General features: G+C 42.7%; 1 protein-coding gene across 4 annotated transcripts in view; it reads left to right on the forward strand.

The window, feature by feature from the left end:
* Window positions 1-15,659, forward strand: part of NRG3 (neuregulin 3) — a 1,127,062-nt gene that overhangs the window by 934,205 nt on the left and 177,198 nt on the right. The gene's annotated exons all lie outside the window — the stretch shown is intronic.

A 15,659-nucleotide genomic window follows, 5' to 3' on the forward strand; every position in this document is an offset into this window, starting at 1 on the left:
CTTGGAATGAGCATGCACACAGGTTGTGATAAAAGAACAGAGCTGGAGAGGGGGATGGGAAGTGGCAGCTGGCCTGCGGGTGACTCCCGATCCCAGACACAGGGAGTGGCAGGGCTAGTATGTAGGAGAAGGAACTGCCACTCTGTGCAGGTGGCATGGCTCCCTCCTAGAATGTCCTTTTCATTGCAAACCACTGCTCACTGCCACCTGTACTGGCTTCCCAGGATCTCCGTTGATGTGATCGGTGGTGTAATGAAACTGCAGCAGAGGAAAGCAGTGGGTGGCCTTCACTGATATCAACATGGAGCTTTGCAAATAGGGCTTTTCATCAGCCACTGTTTGTATACATTACTGGGTTGACTGTGACAAAAATACTAGTTCATAGAATATTATGATTTACTAGAGGCCTGGTGCATGAAATTCGTGCATGGGTAGGGTCCCTAGGCCTGGCCAGCGATCAGAGCCTATCGAGGCCTTCTGGCTGCCAGCCAGGGCCTTTCTTCATTCCGTGCCGCCCCTGGTGGTCAGCACACATCATAGCGAGCAGTCGAACTCCCAGTCCATTGAACTCCCAAGGAGACAAATTGCATATTAGCCTTTTATTATATAGGATAATTTCATTAAAATGCAGAATAGACAAAAATGATCATTAACTAGTTTATTTAAGAGTAGAACTGGAAGCACAGTTAAGAGATTTGTCAAGGGTTAATTTTATAAATAATGTTAATTATTATCATTATTAGTAAATAGGTACATTCTAACACCTAGAGACCACTTGGGGCTTCTCCTCCAAGAATACTGCTAACGGGGGAGGGTTGGGAGCCAGGCAGACAATTCCTTGATTCTCGTGATAAATATTTAAGTGCTCATCTACCCATGATGCCTCTAGTGGAGATGGCCCTAGACCTGCTTCTGACACATTTGGAAACACTTTACCTGTAAAAGCCCGAGAGAGAATTATTTTCTGAGTTTTAGGGCCAAGAATTTAGGAACTTTATTTTGTTTTTCTTATGTTTTACTTTATAATAACCAACAATAACAAACACATATTTCCTTATACTTCACAAAACAGTTTCATACATATCATCTCACTTCCTTTTTAGCAATAAGCCGTTTAGATCACAGTGCATACTTAGGAACCCTATCATACGTTGGTCTGTTAGCACTCTATGGCCACTCCGAATTCCTGCAGTTTTGTGATGTGGGGTCTAAGTCCTTATTTATTTTACGGAGAAGGAGTGAGGCACAGAAAGGTAACATAAGCTCTTGGAAATTGCCCAGGTGGTAAGTGCTGAAGTGAAAGTCCAAATCCACCACACTGACCCGCCTCTAGGGAAGTACTTTTACTACCAGTGCTCTAAGATTGCACGTATGGCTATCTCCATCTTCCTGCTAAGAGTCTTGCAAAACCCACATAAATGAGTGTGTGACTTCGGTCATACTGTCCTTTGACCTATATGTATATTTAAGAATACACATATGGTATCCTAATGAAGTTCCTCGTGCCTTACCCCCCGTGTCAATAAAATGCCCAGGTGCTTCTGGCTTTATTTCCTAATCTAGTTGAACTCAGGACTTACCTTACAGGACGGCTCCCTATTCCTTGACCCATATGTGGGGCCAGGTCTTTTCATTGATTTCCTCACTGTTTGCCAAAGAAATAGCAAAGGTCTGGCGAGACAGTAATGATATTTATATAACAGCTTACTGTCACAAAAATAACACACACATATCCTTATAATTAAGAAATTGACACTTTTCTTCTTAACTCTGTGTGTGTGTGTGTGTGTGTGTGTGTGCGCGCGCGCGCGCGCGCGCGCGCGCGCGCTGCCTAACCTCCAGCCAAAGTGTTCCCTCTCCTGAACTTTGTCGTGGGCTCTCCATCTGCCTCCACTTGGCTACAACCCACTTCCCTTCCTTCCACTTCGCTGAGCATCTGAGCTCCATTCCCTTTACCCTGGAATCTCAGTATTCTTCTTACTGTAATGTAGAGAAATGCAGTCTCCTTGATGCCATCTTTATGCTTCCAGAGCAGCCCTGAGAGTGTCCCACTTGGGAGGGCAGGCTGCCTCGCTATTTCACCAGGGAGGACCCTGCAGCTGGGCAGTAACCAGGTGCACTTCTCTGGAAGAGAAGGGTTGTTTCAGTTGTGGTTTTATGTACCCAGTGTCCTTCCCTTTTCAACACTGAGGAGAAGATCGCCCCAGGCTTGGGTCCTGTCTTGTGCTTTTGTCTCTCCCCTTCAATCAGCAGTTCTGCTGATGGCTTTCCACCTCATGGTCAGGCTCTTCCTGCAGCGCACAGCTCTTCAGAACGTTTTCCTTCTGAAGCTCCAAAATTACCGTTTCATATCAGATATAACTGAAGCTCAAGGGCAGTGAATAATTTGCTGAAATGGTGCCTGAGCTTAGACTAAAATCCCACTAAGACTGGGGATTTTGGCTAGGACTAAAACTCCAATAAGGTAGACTTTTTCTACATTTTAAACTTCCCAAATATAAATCTACATTCTATATACACTGAGTGGCCAGATTATTATGATCTCTGAATGCACAATAATCTGGCCACTCAGTAAATATATGTGAATAATCTGCACAAACAAATTAATTTATATATATTTTATATAAATATATTTTGTCCATACTGGGAAGCAGTAACTGAAAAATCATGATTCGAACTCATTCATCTCATGTGAAGTCAGATTAACTCTTCAAAGAGAACCATCCTATTCTCTCTATTGTTCAGAACTCTCCTCAATTTCAATTGTTAGCGTTATCACTCACCTATGACTCTCACAACCACCCTTTAACTAGACTGATGTTAAAGGAAGAATGAAGATTCTTGCCCATAACACTGGGTGCAAATGAATTCAATCAGGAGACATAGAGCCACTCTTGCTAGGGAGGAGTGCCCGGATATTACCCCGGAGCTCAGCTTACCACCCATCCAGAGGTGTGTTTTGTGAGAACTTCTAGAATGAACACTCTTCCCCATTGAAGGGCTTTTGGTGCTTCTCCTTGGCTCCACTCTGTGTAGGAGCCCCACAGGGTGGTCTCCAGCAGCACAGTGTGGCTGATCCCTGCAGATTCACTGCAGACCTCGCTGGCTCGGGTTAAGAGACGGAGCTGGATTAACAAGCCAACAGTAGGACTATTTATGATGAGTGAGAAGGAAACTCACTTCCAGGGAGAGATCAGACAGTGTAGGGACAAGCTCTGTGAAAGGAAAACCAGGGATGGCCCTGGTATCACTTTTTAGACAGCTGGTCACAGCTTGTCACCAGTTCTTTCTCAAGAAAAGTGTGGATGCTGAGAGCAGACCTGAGATGCAACTCAATTTCACTCTTTAAGTATATGTATATGCATATGCTGTATTTCATAAGTCTTCCTTTTCTTTCTCTGCATAAAACTTCAAATTAGTGTCCTTTAGCCATTGTTACATATAAATTCCTGCGATGGGCAGATCTGAATGATTCTGATTCTAAGGAAGGGGAAACTTACAGCAAGTCCCACTCACCTCCAATGCTCCTCACCTCAACCTTCCTTGTCCTGACCCACCCACCTTTAGAAAAGCAGGCTCCACCCCCCAGCCCAGAGCAGCCCAGTGTTCTAAATGTTAAACACATTTGATTGTCCATACAGTTGTATTTGAAATTCAATTTCTGCTTTGGACAGAAACTTTTGTTGACCATTTATCATCACATGTTATTCACCTACTTTGAAGAAAGTGGATATATCTCTGTGTGTGTTTTTAATCATAAGTAATCATGATAATGCCTTTATAAAGTTTTAAAAAGCATAATTAAGACATCATTTGTAATTGGGATCACTCAGACTGCCAAATTTTTAAGCTCAGCCTTATTTGAAATCACCATTAATTTTTCTACCATCATTAATAGGAAATTTAGTTCTATTAAAATTAGACCAGCTATTGTTTTCTCTCTTTGAGTCAGCCAATGAGTTTGGTATGCTCTGGAACTAATTGTGAAATGTTGCAAAGCCAACGCTATGTGAACTGCACTGGAATTCAACTTTATGAGGAAATCATGAACAGGCACACATCCTATATAATAAAAGGGTAATATTCAAATTGACCGAACAGCGGAATGACCAGTTGCTATGATGCACACTGACCACCAGGGGCAGACGCTCAATGCAGGAGCTGCTCCTTGGTGGTCAGTGCACTCCCACAGGGGGAGCACTGCTCAGCCAGAAGCCAGGCAGGGGGACACCCTCCAAGGGGTATCAGACTGCAAGGCGGCACAAGCCTCCAGCTACCAGTGCATGAATACCATACACCGGGCCTCTAGGTATCAAATAAATCATCATGGATGGTGTGGCAGAGAGTTTGGCATTAGATGGCCTGACCTGAATTCTAGCTTATTCATGTACCCATTCATCAAACATACATTCAGTGTTAATCCTAAGTGAGGCACCAAAGACAGATGCAATTTCCCTACAGTGTAACCTGGGGCCACTATTACATTCTCTCAGATCCTTTTTAACTTTAAGAGTAACATGAAGGAAATAATATCTATTATATGAAAATATAATAATTACATTAAACTGTAATAATATTAGTCCAAGGTTCTTATTAGTTTTTAACAAGGTGCTATATTAAAATAGATGAGAAAACAGAGATGGATGCATTTTATAAATCCTAAAGGAATTGTAATTAATTTGTTTGTGCTAACAATGAAAACCATTTTGCTCTGGGTCCTGTACTGAGCTCTGTAGGAAAGGAAAGTTATGTGAGACTTTGCTGCTAGCTTTACATGTGCAGCATCCCCCGCAATGGCAAGATTTAGCAAACAGGATGTAGTATGGAAGAACTGCCAAGGCTGAGGGCAAGCACTGTAATTGGCAAGTGAGTTCACTTGTTAAAAAGGCCATTCATGCATGAAGAGGAGGGGCACTTGGTAAAGGCAACAGTGCCCTGGGGAGACATTTTGACGCAGGGATGTACAAAACTGAACCTTGGGAGGTGGAGAATAATTCCAGGAATGCACACAAGACATCAGTCTAGTTAAAGGGTGGTTGTGAGAGTCATAGGTGAGTGATAACGCTAACAATTGAAATTGAGGAGAGTTCTGAACAATAGAGAGAATAGGATGGTTCTCTTTGAAGAGTTAATCTGACTTCACATGAGATGAATGAGTTCGAATCATGATTTTTCAGTTACTGCTTCCCAGTATGGACAAGTTACAAACTCTACAGCTTCTTGGCCCATCTGTATATCTATCATCATCACTTTGTTAGATGAGATCGAATGCATCATGGTATCTGGCATATATTACATTCTTAATCAACTTTAGCTATTATTTTCCTGTTTTCCTTTATCTTCTTCTCATAGTTGCAATGGACTTTTGACCATAAATTAGAGGGCAAAAGCTTCATGACAGTGTCCCTGCACCTTGTGTAAGTTACACGTCTCATATTGTTATCATCCACTTCCCCACAAAGGGGGACCTGGAATTATTGTCCTCAGGACTCCTCTAGCAAGATTACAGATAAGCTCACGTTTATTTTAACTGAAGTCATCGGATTTTTCCTTATTCCATTGAAATTGCTTCTTCATCTAAATCAAAGTTCCTTTATCTATATCAATAACCTCAGGGCTAGAAGTTATGCTATCAGTGATGTGTCCTCCACTATTACCGGTTGTCTACCTATTATTACAAGAACAAGCTATTTCTGAGTGTTAGCGGTTCCAGACTTGAGTTCATTTTGTTATGTAGTTCAGAACATCAACAATCAGCATACATTTTTTTCTCCTCAATAAAAGGTGACCTTTCTTTTAATCTTTTCCTGTGCTTCCTCATTAGAAAATAGATCAAGAAGATAAAGTGAGAAGAGCCTTGCCTTGCTTCAGTTTATCATTGTGGGGTTGTTTTGCTCCAGTTCTTTGCAGAATATAAGAAATTTTTAAATTCTTTTAAAGACAGAAAAAACTTTAAATGGCTCCAATTCTACTTTCTTATTCAAGCATAGCAAGTTTCCTATTCCTTTTGCATTCTTTATGTCATGACCTTATTTTATTTCAACACCATCACAATCCTACAGGGTCCAGAATGCACCTGAGCAAAGGAGACATGGACAGCACCCTGTCTGTCCCTGTCTTGTCACCCACCTGCCCTCCAGCAGCACCCTTTTCCTTCTCCAGCCCCGGTGAGGCCACGGCCCATGTGGCCTGAGTTCAAAGGCCTGGAGAAAGAGCTGATGTGCAAATTAATACACAAGACAAGAAATATAAATTTGGAAATTATGGGGGAAAGCCAGTCGGAAACTTAGTTCAAGGGACCAAGCTCCACTGAATCTCTGCAACCGTCTTCTTTTTATTTACTAGAATACACAATTGCCTTTTAGGAATGCAAACAGACATATCAATGGTAATGTTTTGTAAACAGTGAAAGATTATCAGGTTAGGGGGGTTTGCCCTTGGCCATTGAGTCAACAGCAGGTAATAAAATGCAGATATTCAGCCCTGTGAATATCAAAGCCCTATTCAGCCTTCTGACCTGACTTCTGGCATTTATATTAATTACTGTTGATCTTGGCTTCCAGCAAGCTCCACTGCCCCTCCTTACACACAGGACTTCTTCTCTTCCTCAGTGCATTCTCTGAAGGAATCTCTTTGCTACTGACTCTTATGTCTCCACTTTATCCTGCACACTGTTTCTAATGTCATCTTGCCTCTGCTCTCAGGAGTTAGAGCTGATTCTTGAATTATGAATCCTTGTCACTAGGAAGGTAAGTGATAGCAGTGTGGTGTGGCTGAGAGAAGTGTTGCCCACATTTAACCTGAAAAAGACGCACACAGATTCCTGGACCCCTCCCCAACTTGCTGGATCAGTTTTGAGGAATAATCCTGGAAATCTGTATACTTAGTGAGCATGGCAGGTGAGCTTACTGAGTAGGCCTGTTTAGATATGCAGCCATGCAGAGTACACAGATGGCAAATGTGAGCATCTTAGAATCCTGGCTAGAACTGCAATACCACAGTTACTATCTGCAGAGAACTGGGGAAGTCATTAAACTTTCCTAATCACGTTTTCCCATTCAAAACTGGAGACAGTACCAACTTACACTCATCGTTTTTGTGAGGCTAAAAAATATGACAAGATACACAAAGGCTGACATTTAAGATATGCTATTTCATTCTGCTTCCCTTTTTGTTACTATTGCCTTCTGAAAGTTGGTGAAATGATTGAATGCTGCTTTTTAAAAAAAATATATTTTTATTGATTTCAGAGAGGAAGAGAGAGAGAGAGAGAGAAAGAAACATGAATGATGAGAGAGAATCATTGATTAGCTGCGTCCTGCATGCCCCAAACAAGGGATCGAGCATGTGACCTGGGCATGTCCAGTGACCTCCTGGTTCATAGGTCGATGCTCAACCACTGAGCCACTCTGGCTGGGCTGAATGCTGCTTTTTAATTTTTTTTCTCTCTCACTAAATGCGCTTGTGAAAGGCAGACCTGAATTTCAGAACCAGAGCTGTGATTTTGGTTCCCTGCTGACTTGCAAGGCTGAAACACAAGGTTCCCCTGAGAAGTAACAGAACTGGTGGAAACATCTCTGCCTCACAGACACTTGGGCAGTCTGGTCTTATCATGGAAAGCCACCGGGACACACCCAGAAGAGGCTCAGAGCAATGTGTGCCCCAGGAGGGACAAGGGACCATGCTTCAGTGCCCCAAATGCCTATATCCAGGATCCTGTAGAAGTTGGACATAGTTCTGAAGTCTAAATCCAAATAGACCCAGAACACAGGGCAGCTCCTGGAAGTTGAGCAAGAAATGGAGACTTCCTGGGCCAAGAAGAGAGAAAGCTCCAACTGACAAGTGGACAAATGAGCTCGGCCGTCAGCAGCTTCCTGAGCAGCAGCAGCCCAGAGATGGAGGCATGAAACCAGTGGCTCAGCATCCTAGATCTGCCACACAGCCCCACGTGTTTTCTGGGGTTACAGTGACCTGACCTGTGTCTGCCTTGATTCTTCAGAGGATCTATCGAGTCAGAACCTGTCCTGCACAATTGTTTTGCAGGATGGCTGCAGGTCCGATCTTGGAAGTGACCTGTGGCAGGCTGAGGTGGACTGCAAGCTCTCCAACCCTAGAAGTGGGAGGTATAGCTGGTTCTGTGAGCAGAGGTCTAATGGGGAATTCAGTCTGGACTGTGGTGAGAAGGCTCGTGTTTTGCAGATCTCACACCCTGCCCAGTCTGGGTTTTGCAGGTCAGTTCTAGCTGTCCCCTAGCCTGACCTGGGGTCTGGATAGTTTGGTTAGGATGCTGGGCCAGAGGGAACACAAACAATTGTAATTTAACCACATTTTTGGTACCTGTTTCCCTTCAAATCCCAGCTAGTCTCTGTGGCTACTAAGGCCTCTTTCTCTTTCTCTAGCCCCTAGGATTCATAATAGTTCTGTGAAGTCAAACACACTACTTACTCTCCAGATCCTCAGTACTCTTATTCTATATAACGAGTTTAACAGGCTGACTGAGCAATGCAAATGCCTGCCAGACCAGGCACCTAGTGCGAGCCTCCTGTTTTGTTAGTTCCTCCTTTATGTTTCCTCCTCTTGAAATCCTAGCCTCCAAATACTTGTTTTTGTGCTCAGTCTTCTTGTATTTACATTAGAGGCCTGGTGCACAAAATTCGTACACGGGTAGGGTCCCTAGGCCTGGCCAGCAATCAGGGCCCATCTGTGGGGCGACTGGTGAGGCTATTGGGGCCCCTGCTTGCACCTGCCTTGGCCTGGAGCCACCACTGCTGATAGGTGTCTGTGGGGCAACTGGCGGGGCAATTGGGGCCCCCATTTGCACCTGCCTTGGCCTGGTGCCTTCTGCTCGCTGGCCCTCACCCCTGCCACCAGTCACCATCTGCAGGGTGACCGGGCCCCCTCTCGCACCTGCCTTGGCCTGGTGCCGCCTACTCACCTACTCCATCATCCTACTGTGGTCCACTCTCATTGGGGCCCATCAGGGCTGGCAGTGCCTCCACTGCTGCCCTCTGCCAGTGCTGCATCGCCAATGCCTGCCATGTTCTGCGCCACCCCCTGGTGGTCAGTGCACGTCTAACTCCCAGTCAGTCGAACTCCCTCCCATGGGGACAATTTGCTTATTAGCCTTCTATTATATAAGATAGTAAACTATCACTCCAATTTATCTGAGAGCCATGACCTTCCTTAAGGAAATCCCAACTGTGGGCAGAAGCATAAGAGCAAATAGGTTTTCTCTGGAACCTGAAGGATGGGTAGGTTGGGGGCTGTAAAGGTCCTGAAATGAAAATGTGGGCACCCATGGAGTCTGGCCTCTTTGTGAGTAAGCAGAAGTCCTGCTAGGTCTCAGGGACCAGGCTATGAGATCCTGACGTGGGAACAAACCAAAGGAACATCATTTACTCATTTAGTACATTCGTCAAGCATGAACCCGACACCAGAATGTTAAGGTGCATGTATCAGATTTGCTTCTTAGTTTACAGAACTGAGAAAGTAGCAAGGGAGACATGATATGGAGACAGTCTGGTCACCATCATAGTCCCTCCTTCAGGATTCTGGCACTTATTTTTTCCAGCTACTGGGATGCTTGTCTGCTAATGGCTGGAAATCTGACCACCTCTCCAAGAATTGCCTTTGGCTGAGGAGAGCTGCCAAAGGGGTCAGCCAACATCTGCAGCTGATGGACACAGCCTCTTCACCTCATCTCAGAACAATTTATCTTCAGAGCAACCTGAGGGCTTGGCTCAGGGTTTGTTTAAAACTGCATTATAGCTCAACCACTCCTTGTGCTTAGTCCTATTATTGTTTGTTGACATATAATTCACATATCATAAAACATACCCTAAAATTCAGTTTTTTAGTGTATTTCCAAACTTGTGCCACTATCAGCATTATCTAATCCTCAAAACAACAATAACAAAAACTCATGTCCCCCATTTGTCCCTATCCCTTGCCCCTGGCAGCCACCAATCTAGTTTCTGAATCTATAGATTTGCCTATTCTGGGTATTTAATGTATGTGGAGTCACACAATATGTGGCCCTCTGTGTCTGGCTTCTTTTACTAAGCATAATGCGTTCAAGGTTTATCCACCTTGTAGTTTGTCTCACCATTTAATTCCTTTTATTCCCAAATAATTTCTCCTTGTATGGATATATCACATTTTGCTTATCCTTTTATCAGTTGGTGGATATTTGGATTGTTTTCTACTTTTGGCTGTGATAAATGATATGGCTGCTTTAAAAATTGTTGTCCCAGGCAGGTCTATGGGCTGGCAGCTCTCCCGGAGGGTGGGTGTAAGGCCTGTGGAAGCTCCTATTGGACTGGCAGGGGAGACATCTCCAATCTCCACTGTCTTAGTCCATTCATGTTGCTATAAAAATTCTGTAGACCGACTCGCTTATAAGCAACAGAAATTTGCTTCTCATGGTTCTGGAGCCTGAAAGTCCCAGATCAAGGCACAAGCAGAATCAGTGTCTGGGGGAGCCCACTCCCTAGAACATCACAGTGTGGAAGGGGCAAGGGCGCTCTGTGATGTCTCTTTTTAAGAGCTCCTGTCCCATTAACGAAGACTGCCCCTGACCTACCTAATCACCTCCCAAAGGCTCCACCGCCTGGTACTATCACACTGGGTGTGAAGATTTCATGTGGAATTTTAGGGGATACCAACATCCATCCTATAGTACCTACTGTGCTCCAAAGAGTACATTACTCTACAGAAGAAATTCCCCAATCACAGAGATCAAAGCATAGGCAAGTTAATATTCAAAATATGTCATCAGATCCAGTTACATATCTGTTTATTTATGCATTGCAGCAGGAGAAAGGATATTCTGTAGCAATTATTATCATGTAACTTCTAATTAAATGTTATAAAGGTGACCCTATTCTATGAGAAATAAACACAATTATGTGTGGTCCAGGCTGTAAAACTGCTTATTTCCTATGTATTATATGCTAATATGCAATATGGAGTGAATTTCTGCTTATTTAATTATAAAGAAAATTCAATTAGTATATTTAGCATCCATTATGTAGTCTAGATGTTTGCAGCTTGATTGTCACTATGGAGACACTTGAGGCTGTTGTGTTGAATCATGGAGTAAGCTTTATGCTCAGAAAGTCTAAAGGGAAAATGGTAAGAGGGCAGGATTTGTGCCACAGTTCACTGGAATGGAATATTTTTGCATTTATATATTAAAATTAAATTTTGATTAGCTATTCCAAGCTTTTTCAAGCCTTAGGAACTCCTAATTACAGACTGTTTTATATGAAGGATACCGTAATCAGCTTGTCTATACTCTTACTTAACATAAAAGGAAACTGAGTCTCAGTGGAAGGCAGGAGTGATGATTGGCCCTAGATTGTAGATGAATGAGAAACAAGACTTCTCCTAGGATCCCAATCTGTCCACTCCCAGCCCTGGGATTTAATGCTTGCAACAAGCTGCTTGAGTGTTTTCCAAGGTGGGTTCATGCTGTCATTTTAAAATGTGTGTGAGTTTCTGTGAAGACATCTATGAGTGGGGCAGAGCAAAATAAATAAATAAATAAATAAATAAATAAATAAATAATAATAAAAAAAATGACATGCAGCTCTTCCCATCAAGTTGTGACAACAAGTAGGAATTAGAAAGCTGCACAATGATGAATGCCTCACTTTTGATTCATTTGCAGCCACTAAGCCCTGGGCTTCAGGGCTGAGTCTCTCACACTGAGTGGGGCCCAGCCCAGAGCAGCTCCTGGGAGGGCAGAGTTCCACCGCTGCTGGGCCCTGGGCCGCCCTCATCCTTCTGCTCCATTTGGAGATAACCCACGGGAGAGGCAAGTAAGGTGTTCAGCGATTGCAGAAATGACAGGAAATCCTCCCTCAGGAGCAGTGTGCACTTTTGATATTAGTGGGAACTAGGGGTCTCTGTCTGTGATAAGTCTGCTATTTGTGATGCTTACAAATATTTAATAAACAAGATCTCAAAATAGTTTCCATAAATCAATTTGACCTTGCCCTGAAACCAAAACAGTAGTTAATTCACTTGAAGCAGAGCTATAATAAACTAAAATTACCAAATATCTCCCAGAGTCAATTTAAACAGGATAAATAAAAAAGTAGTTTACATATTTTTATTAAAATTTAAAGGCACCTCTTTGTTTCATCAAATTTATTTATTTATTTATTTATTTATTTATTTATTTGTTTGTTTGTTTATTTTTATATATCTTTATTGATGTCAGAGAGGAAGGCAGAGGGAGAGAGAGATAGAAACATCAATGATGAAAGAGAATCATGGATTGGTTGCCTCCTGCATACCCCCTACTGGGGATTCAAGACCACAACCCAGGCAAGTGCCGTTGACTGGAATTGAATCTGGGATCATTTAGTCCTCAGGCCAATGCTCTATCCACTGAGCCAAACTGGCTAGAGCTGTTTCATCAAATTTAAATACATCATTATAAACAATATATTCCCAATAGTGTCATCATGCAATGACAACCACTATTAATATTTTCATATCTTATTTGAGCTATTTATTCTTTGCATAGTTTTTTAGAAGGTATTTTAGAATGTTGCACAACAAAGGGAGGACACTCTCTGACCCCCTGTCAAAAGGGTTTCCAAAAAGGCTCCTTGAACCCTTGCATTCCCGTGATAAAGAGGAGACTCACTTTCTCTGTATGAGCTGCTTCTAGACCAGCCAAAGTTGGCCATGTGATTGGTATGGCATGAGAGCCCCCAGCCTAGCCAGAACCTTGGCCAAAGCAAGCATGACATTAGACAAGGAAGCTTTTTATGAAATATACTTGATTATGAATAAAGATCCTGCTAGGAATGTACAAAGTTCATTGTCCATCTAGAAATCCAGAAAAAAGTTAGAGGTATGTGCTCATCAGTGTTTCCTGGTGTTAACTACGGCCCTTGCCTAAGCATAGGATGACAGAAGAATGCAGGAGGAAGCTTGCTAGATGTCAGGTCCATTGTCAGTCTATTTTAGGGCTGGGAAACAGGCCAGAGAGATCGAGTCGCATGTCCTAGGCGCCATGGCTGGTGGAGTGGCCATACCTCACCTACCTTCCTGGGTGCTATTTCTCCCTCTGTCTCTAGAGTGAGTGCATGGCTTTTTCTCATCTGGCCTCTAAGATCCATAGTAAACATGATATTATCTAACTTTTGCAACTGTAAGAATGTGCATATTCTAATGTGGGTGACAGACATTTGTTGGAATTTTACCATCTCTCAATTTTTTTAACCGTGGGTAAAATTACTTCATTTGACTGAAATGTGAATTTTACAAATCATGAAAGCTTCTATAAGTTGCAAAAAAGATTGTGAGCCATTATCTAAGGGAAAAATACATACAAAGTTTAACTGGCAAAGGAATAAAATTACATTAGATGCCAACATAAGCCTGATTTCCCCCGTTCTTCAGATAACAGTCCTGTGGCTGTCATGCTGAGCATTTGATGGAAAGTAAAAGGCATTGACACTCTGCAAAGCATAGTAAGGAAAGCATTCGATAAACAGGTGTCCCTGTAGATGAAAATTTGCCCTGAGGTATAGTTCTACTGAGCAAATGAGGTTTCTTTTTTTAGTAAATTTTCTAAGGGTTTTTCTGTAAAAGTTTAGGTGTTAATCATGTGTTCATGATTTCCCTGGTAACAAGATTTTGGACTCACATTTTTTTTTCTTTGCCTTTTATATACATTTCCTTGATGGGTCAAGTTTCACTGACCACACCCGCAGTGACTTTAGGATGGACCTGAGAGAAGTGCCTCAGTGCGGAGGGAGAGTTGGATTGGGGAGCCTTGCGCCCCTGTATTCCTACCTTGCCTGTGCTGCATCAGGTCTTTGATCTCGAACAAATAATTCAACTTCTTCGAGTCAATTTTCTTATCTGCCAAATGAGGTCTGAAATAGTCAGAGATGGTTTTCTGTAAGAAGTGAGTTTTATTTGGGATTTGGATCAGAGAGAAGACAATGGACCCAGGGTCGGGGAGCGACTTAATGAAACTTTAAAGATGCTTAGTTAACAACAAGATGAGACTGATTTATTAAATATTTGATGCATAGAGATTATAAAGTTGAGCAGCTAAAGCGGAGTCAAATTAAGTTGAGCCTTAAAGCCAAGTTGAAGTGCCCAGTGTTGATGTGGTAAGCTCTGGGGAGCCATTAAGAGGAATTTGAGCTGGGGTTGGAGAAGTGGAGAAATAGCTGCTGGCAGACGTGAAAACGGATGGACAAAAGGAATTGGTTTGGATTATATTTTGGAGTCTGGAGATAACCTAGAGACTATTACATCTAGATCCCTTAGGTTTGTTTTGGAGTTTTTTTGGTTGTGTGATTACAACTAACATTGACTAATAACTTTGGCAGAACTGACCACTTTCAAGTTAATAAATTATCCTATTTTCAAAGCTAGTCAAAAGTTGAGTTTTGATTAGTTTGTCTACAAGGTTGTGTCAAGATTATAAGTAATGGCTGATCACTGTGACCAGACAATGAGAGTCACTTCTGGGTGGACAGGTGAAGGCAGGCAACCATGAATAAAACCAAGCCCCTAACCCTCATGCCCACAAATGAGTTTCACTTTAGAGAGCAGAGCTCCATATTATCTCACTGTGATTTAGATCAAAGTAAAGGTGGCATCCATGTTAACAATGTATTGTCCCAATTTTATTCCATGACTTGTTTTTTGAGTTGTAGATGGGACAGAAACTAGAACCTCTCTTCTTTGAAGAGTCATAAATCACATAAAATATTAGAATCTCAGAATAGGCCTATAGTAAGAAACTGTTTGACTTTATATCAATAGCCATATTTCTTTTTCTTTTCCTTTTTTTTTTAGATGTTCCTTATTGATTTTTAAAGAGAGAGGAAGTGACAGGGAGAGAGACACATCTATCAGCTGCCTCCTGAATACCTCTTAGTGGGGATGGAGTCCTCACTGCAGGCATGTGCCTTGACCGGGTATCCAACCAGCAACCTTTTGGTGCTTGGGGCTATGCCCAACCAACTGAGCCACACTGGCCACGGCAACAATCGTATTTCTTAAACTTGTGTACATAGTGTTTCTCTTGAATTTCTATCAACATCTAATGGAACTAGAGCTTTCCAAAAAATGTAGGAAACAGTTAGGTCTAGGACATTGACTTTGTTTTTGTTTTTTTACAGAGCACCAAGTTTATTACAAAATTTGGAAGAACCAAATACTTTAATAAGAACCCCTACAAACATGGGAAAAGAGAAGGGCAGGGGAGGAGTAGAGGGCCCCACAAAAAAAAGCCCAGACTCTAAAGTCTATTCACACGGGGTGGAGGGGTGGGCTGCAGTGAGGACTGCTTTTCCTTTTGAACCTCAGGGGCCTCCTGCTGTCCTCTAAGCTCAGCAGGTGTTTTGGAGATGCTTCTGAAGGCCATGGGGATGCAGGAAATCCTGATGTGAATCTCCTGCAGAGAACATTGTAGTGATTTGCACACCTCCATCATCACTGGACCAAGTCCTCTCAATCAGGGGTCTTTGCACACACAGCATGTATTTCTGGCACCACTCTCACCCGCAGCTGTTTGTGTTCAGCCTCTGGCTGATCTCCCCACCACATGCCTGGCCTCCCTGGAACTCAGTACCTTCAAGTTCAGCATTTAAAAATGCAGGGAGTCCTGACAGGGTGGC

Source organism: Plecotus auritus, assembly GCF_963455305.1.
Source record: "Plecotus auritus genome assembly, chromosome: 9".
NCBI classification, from domain to species: Eukaryota; Metazoa; Chordata; class Mammalia; order Chiroptera; family Vespertilionidae; genus Plecotus; species Plecotus auritus.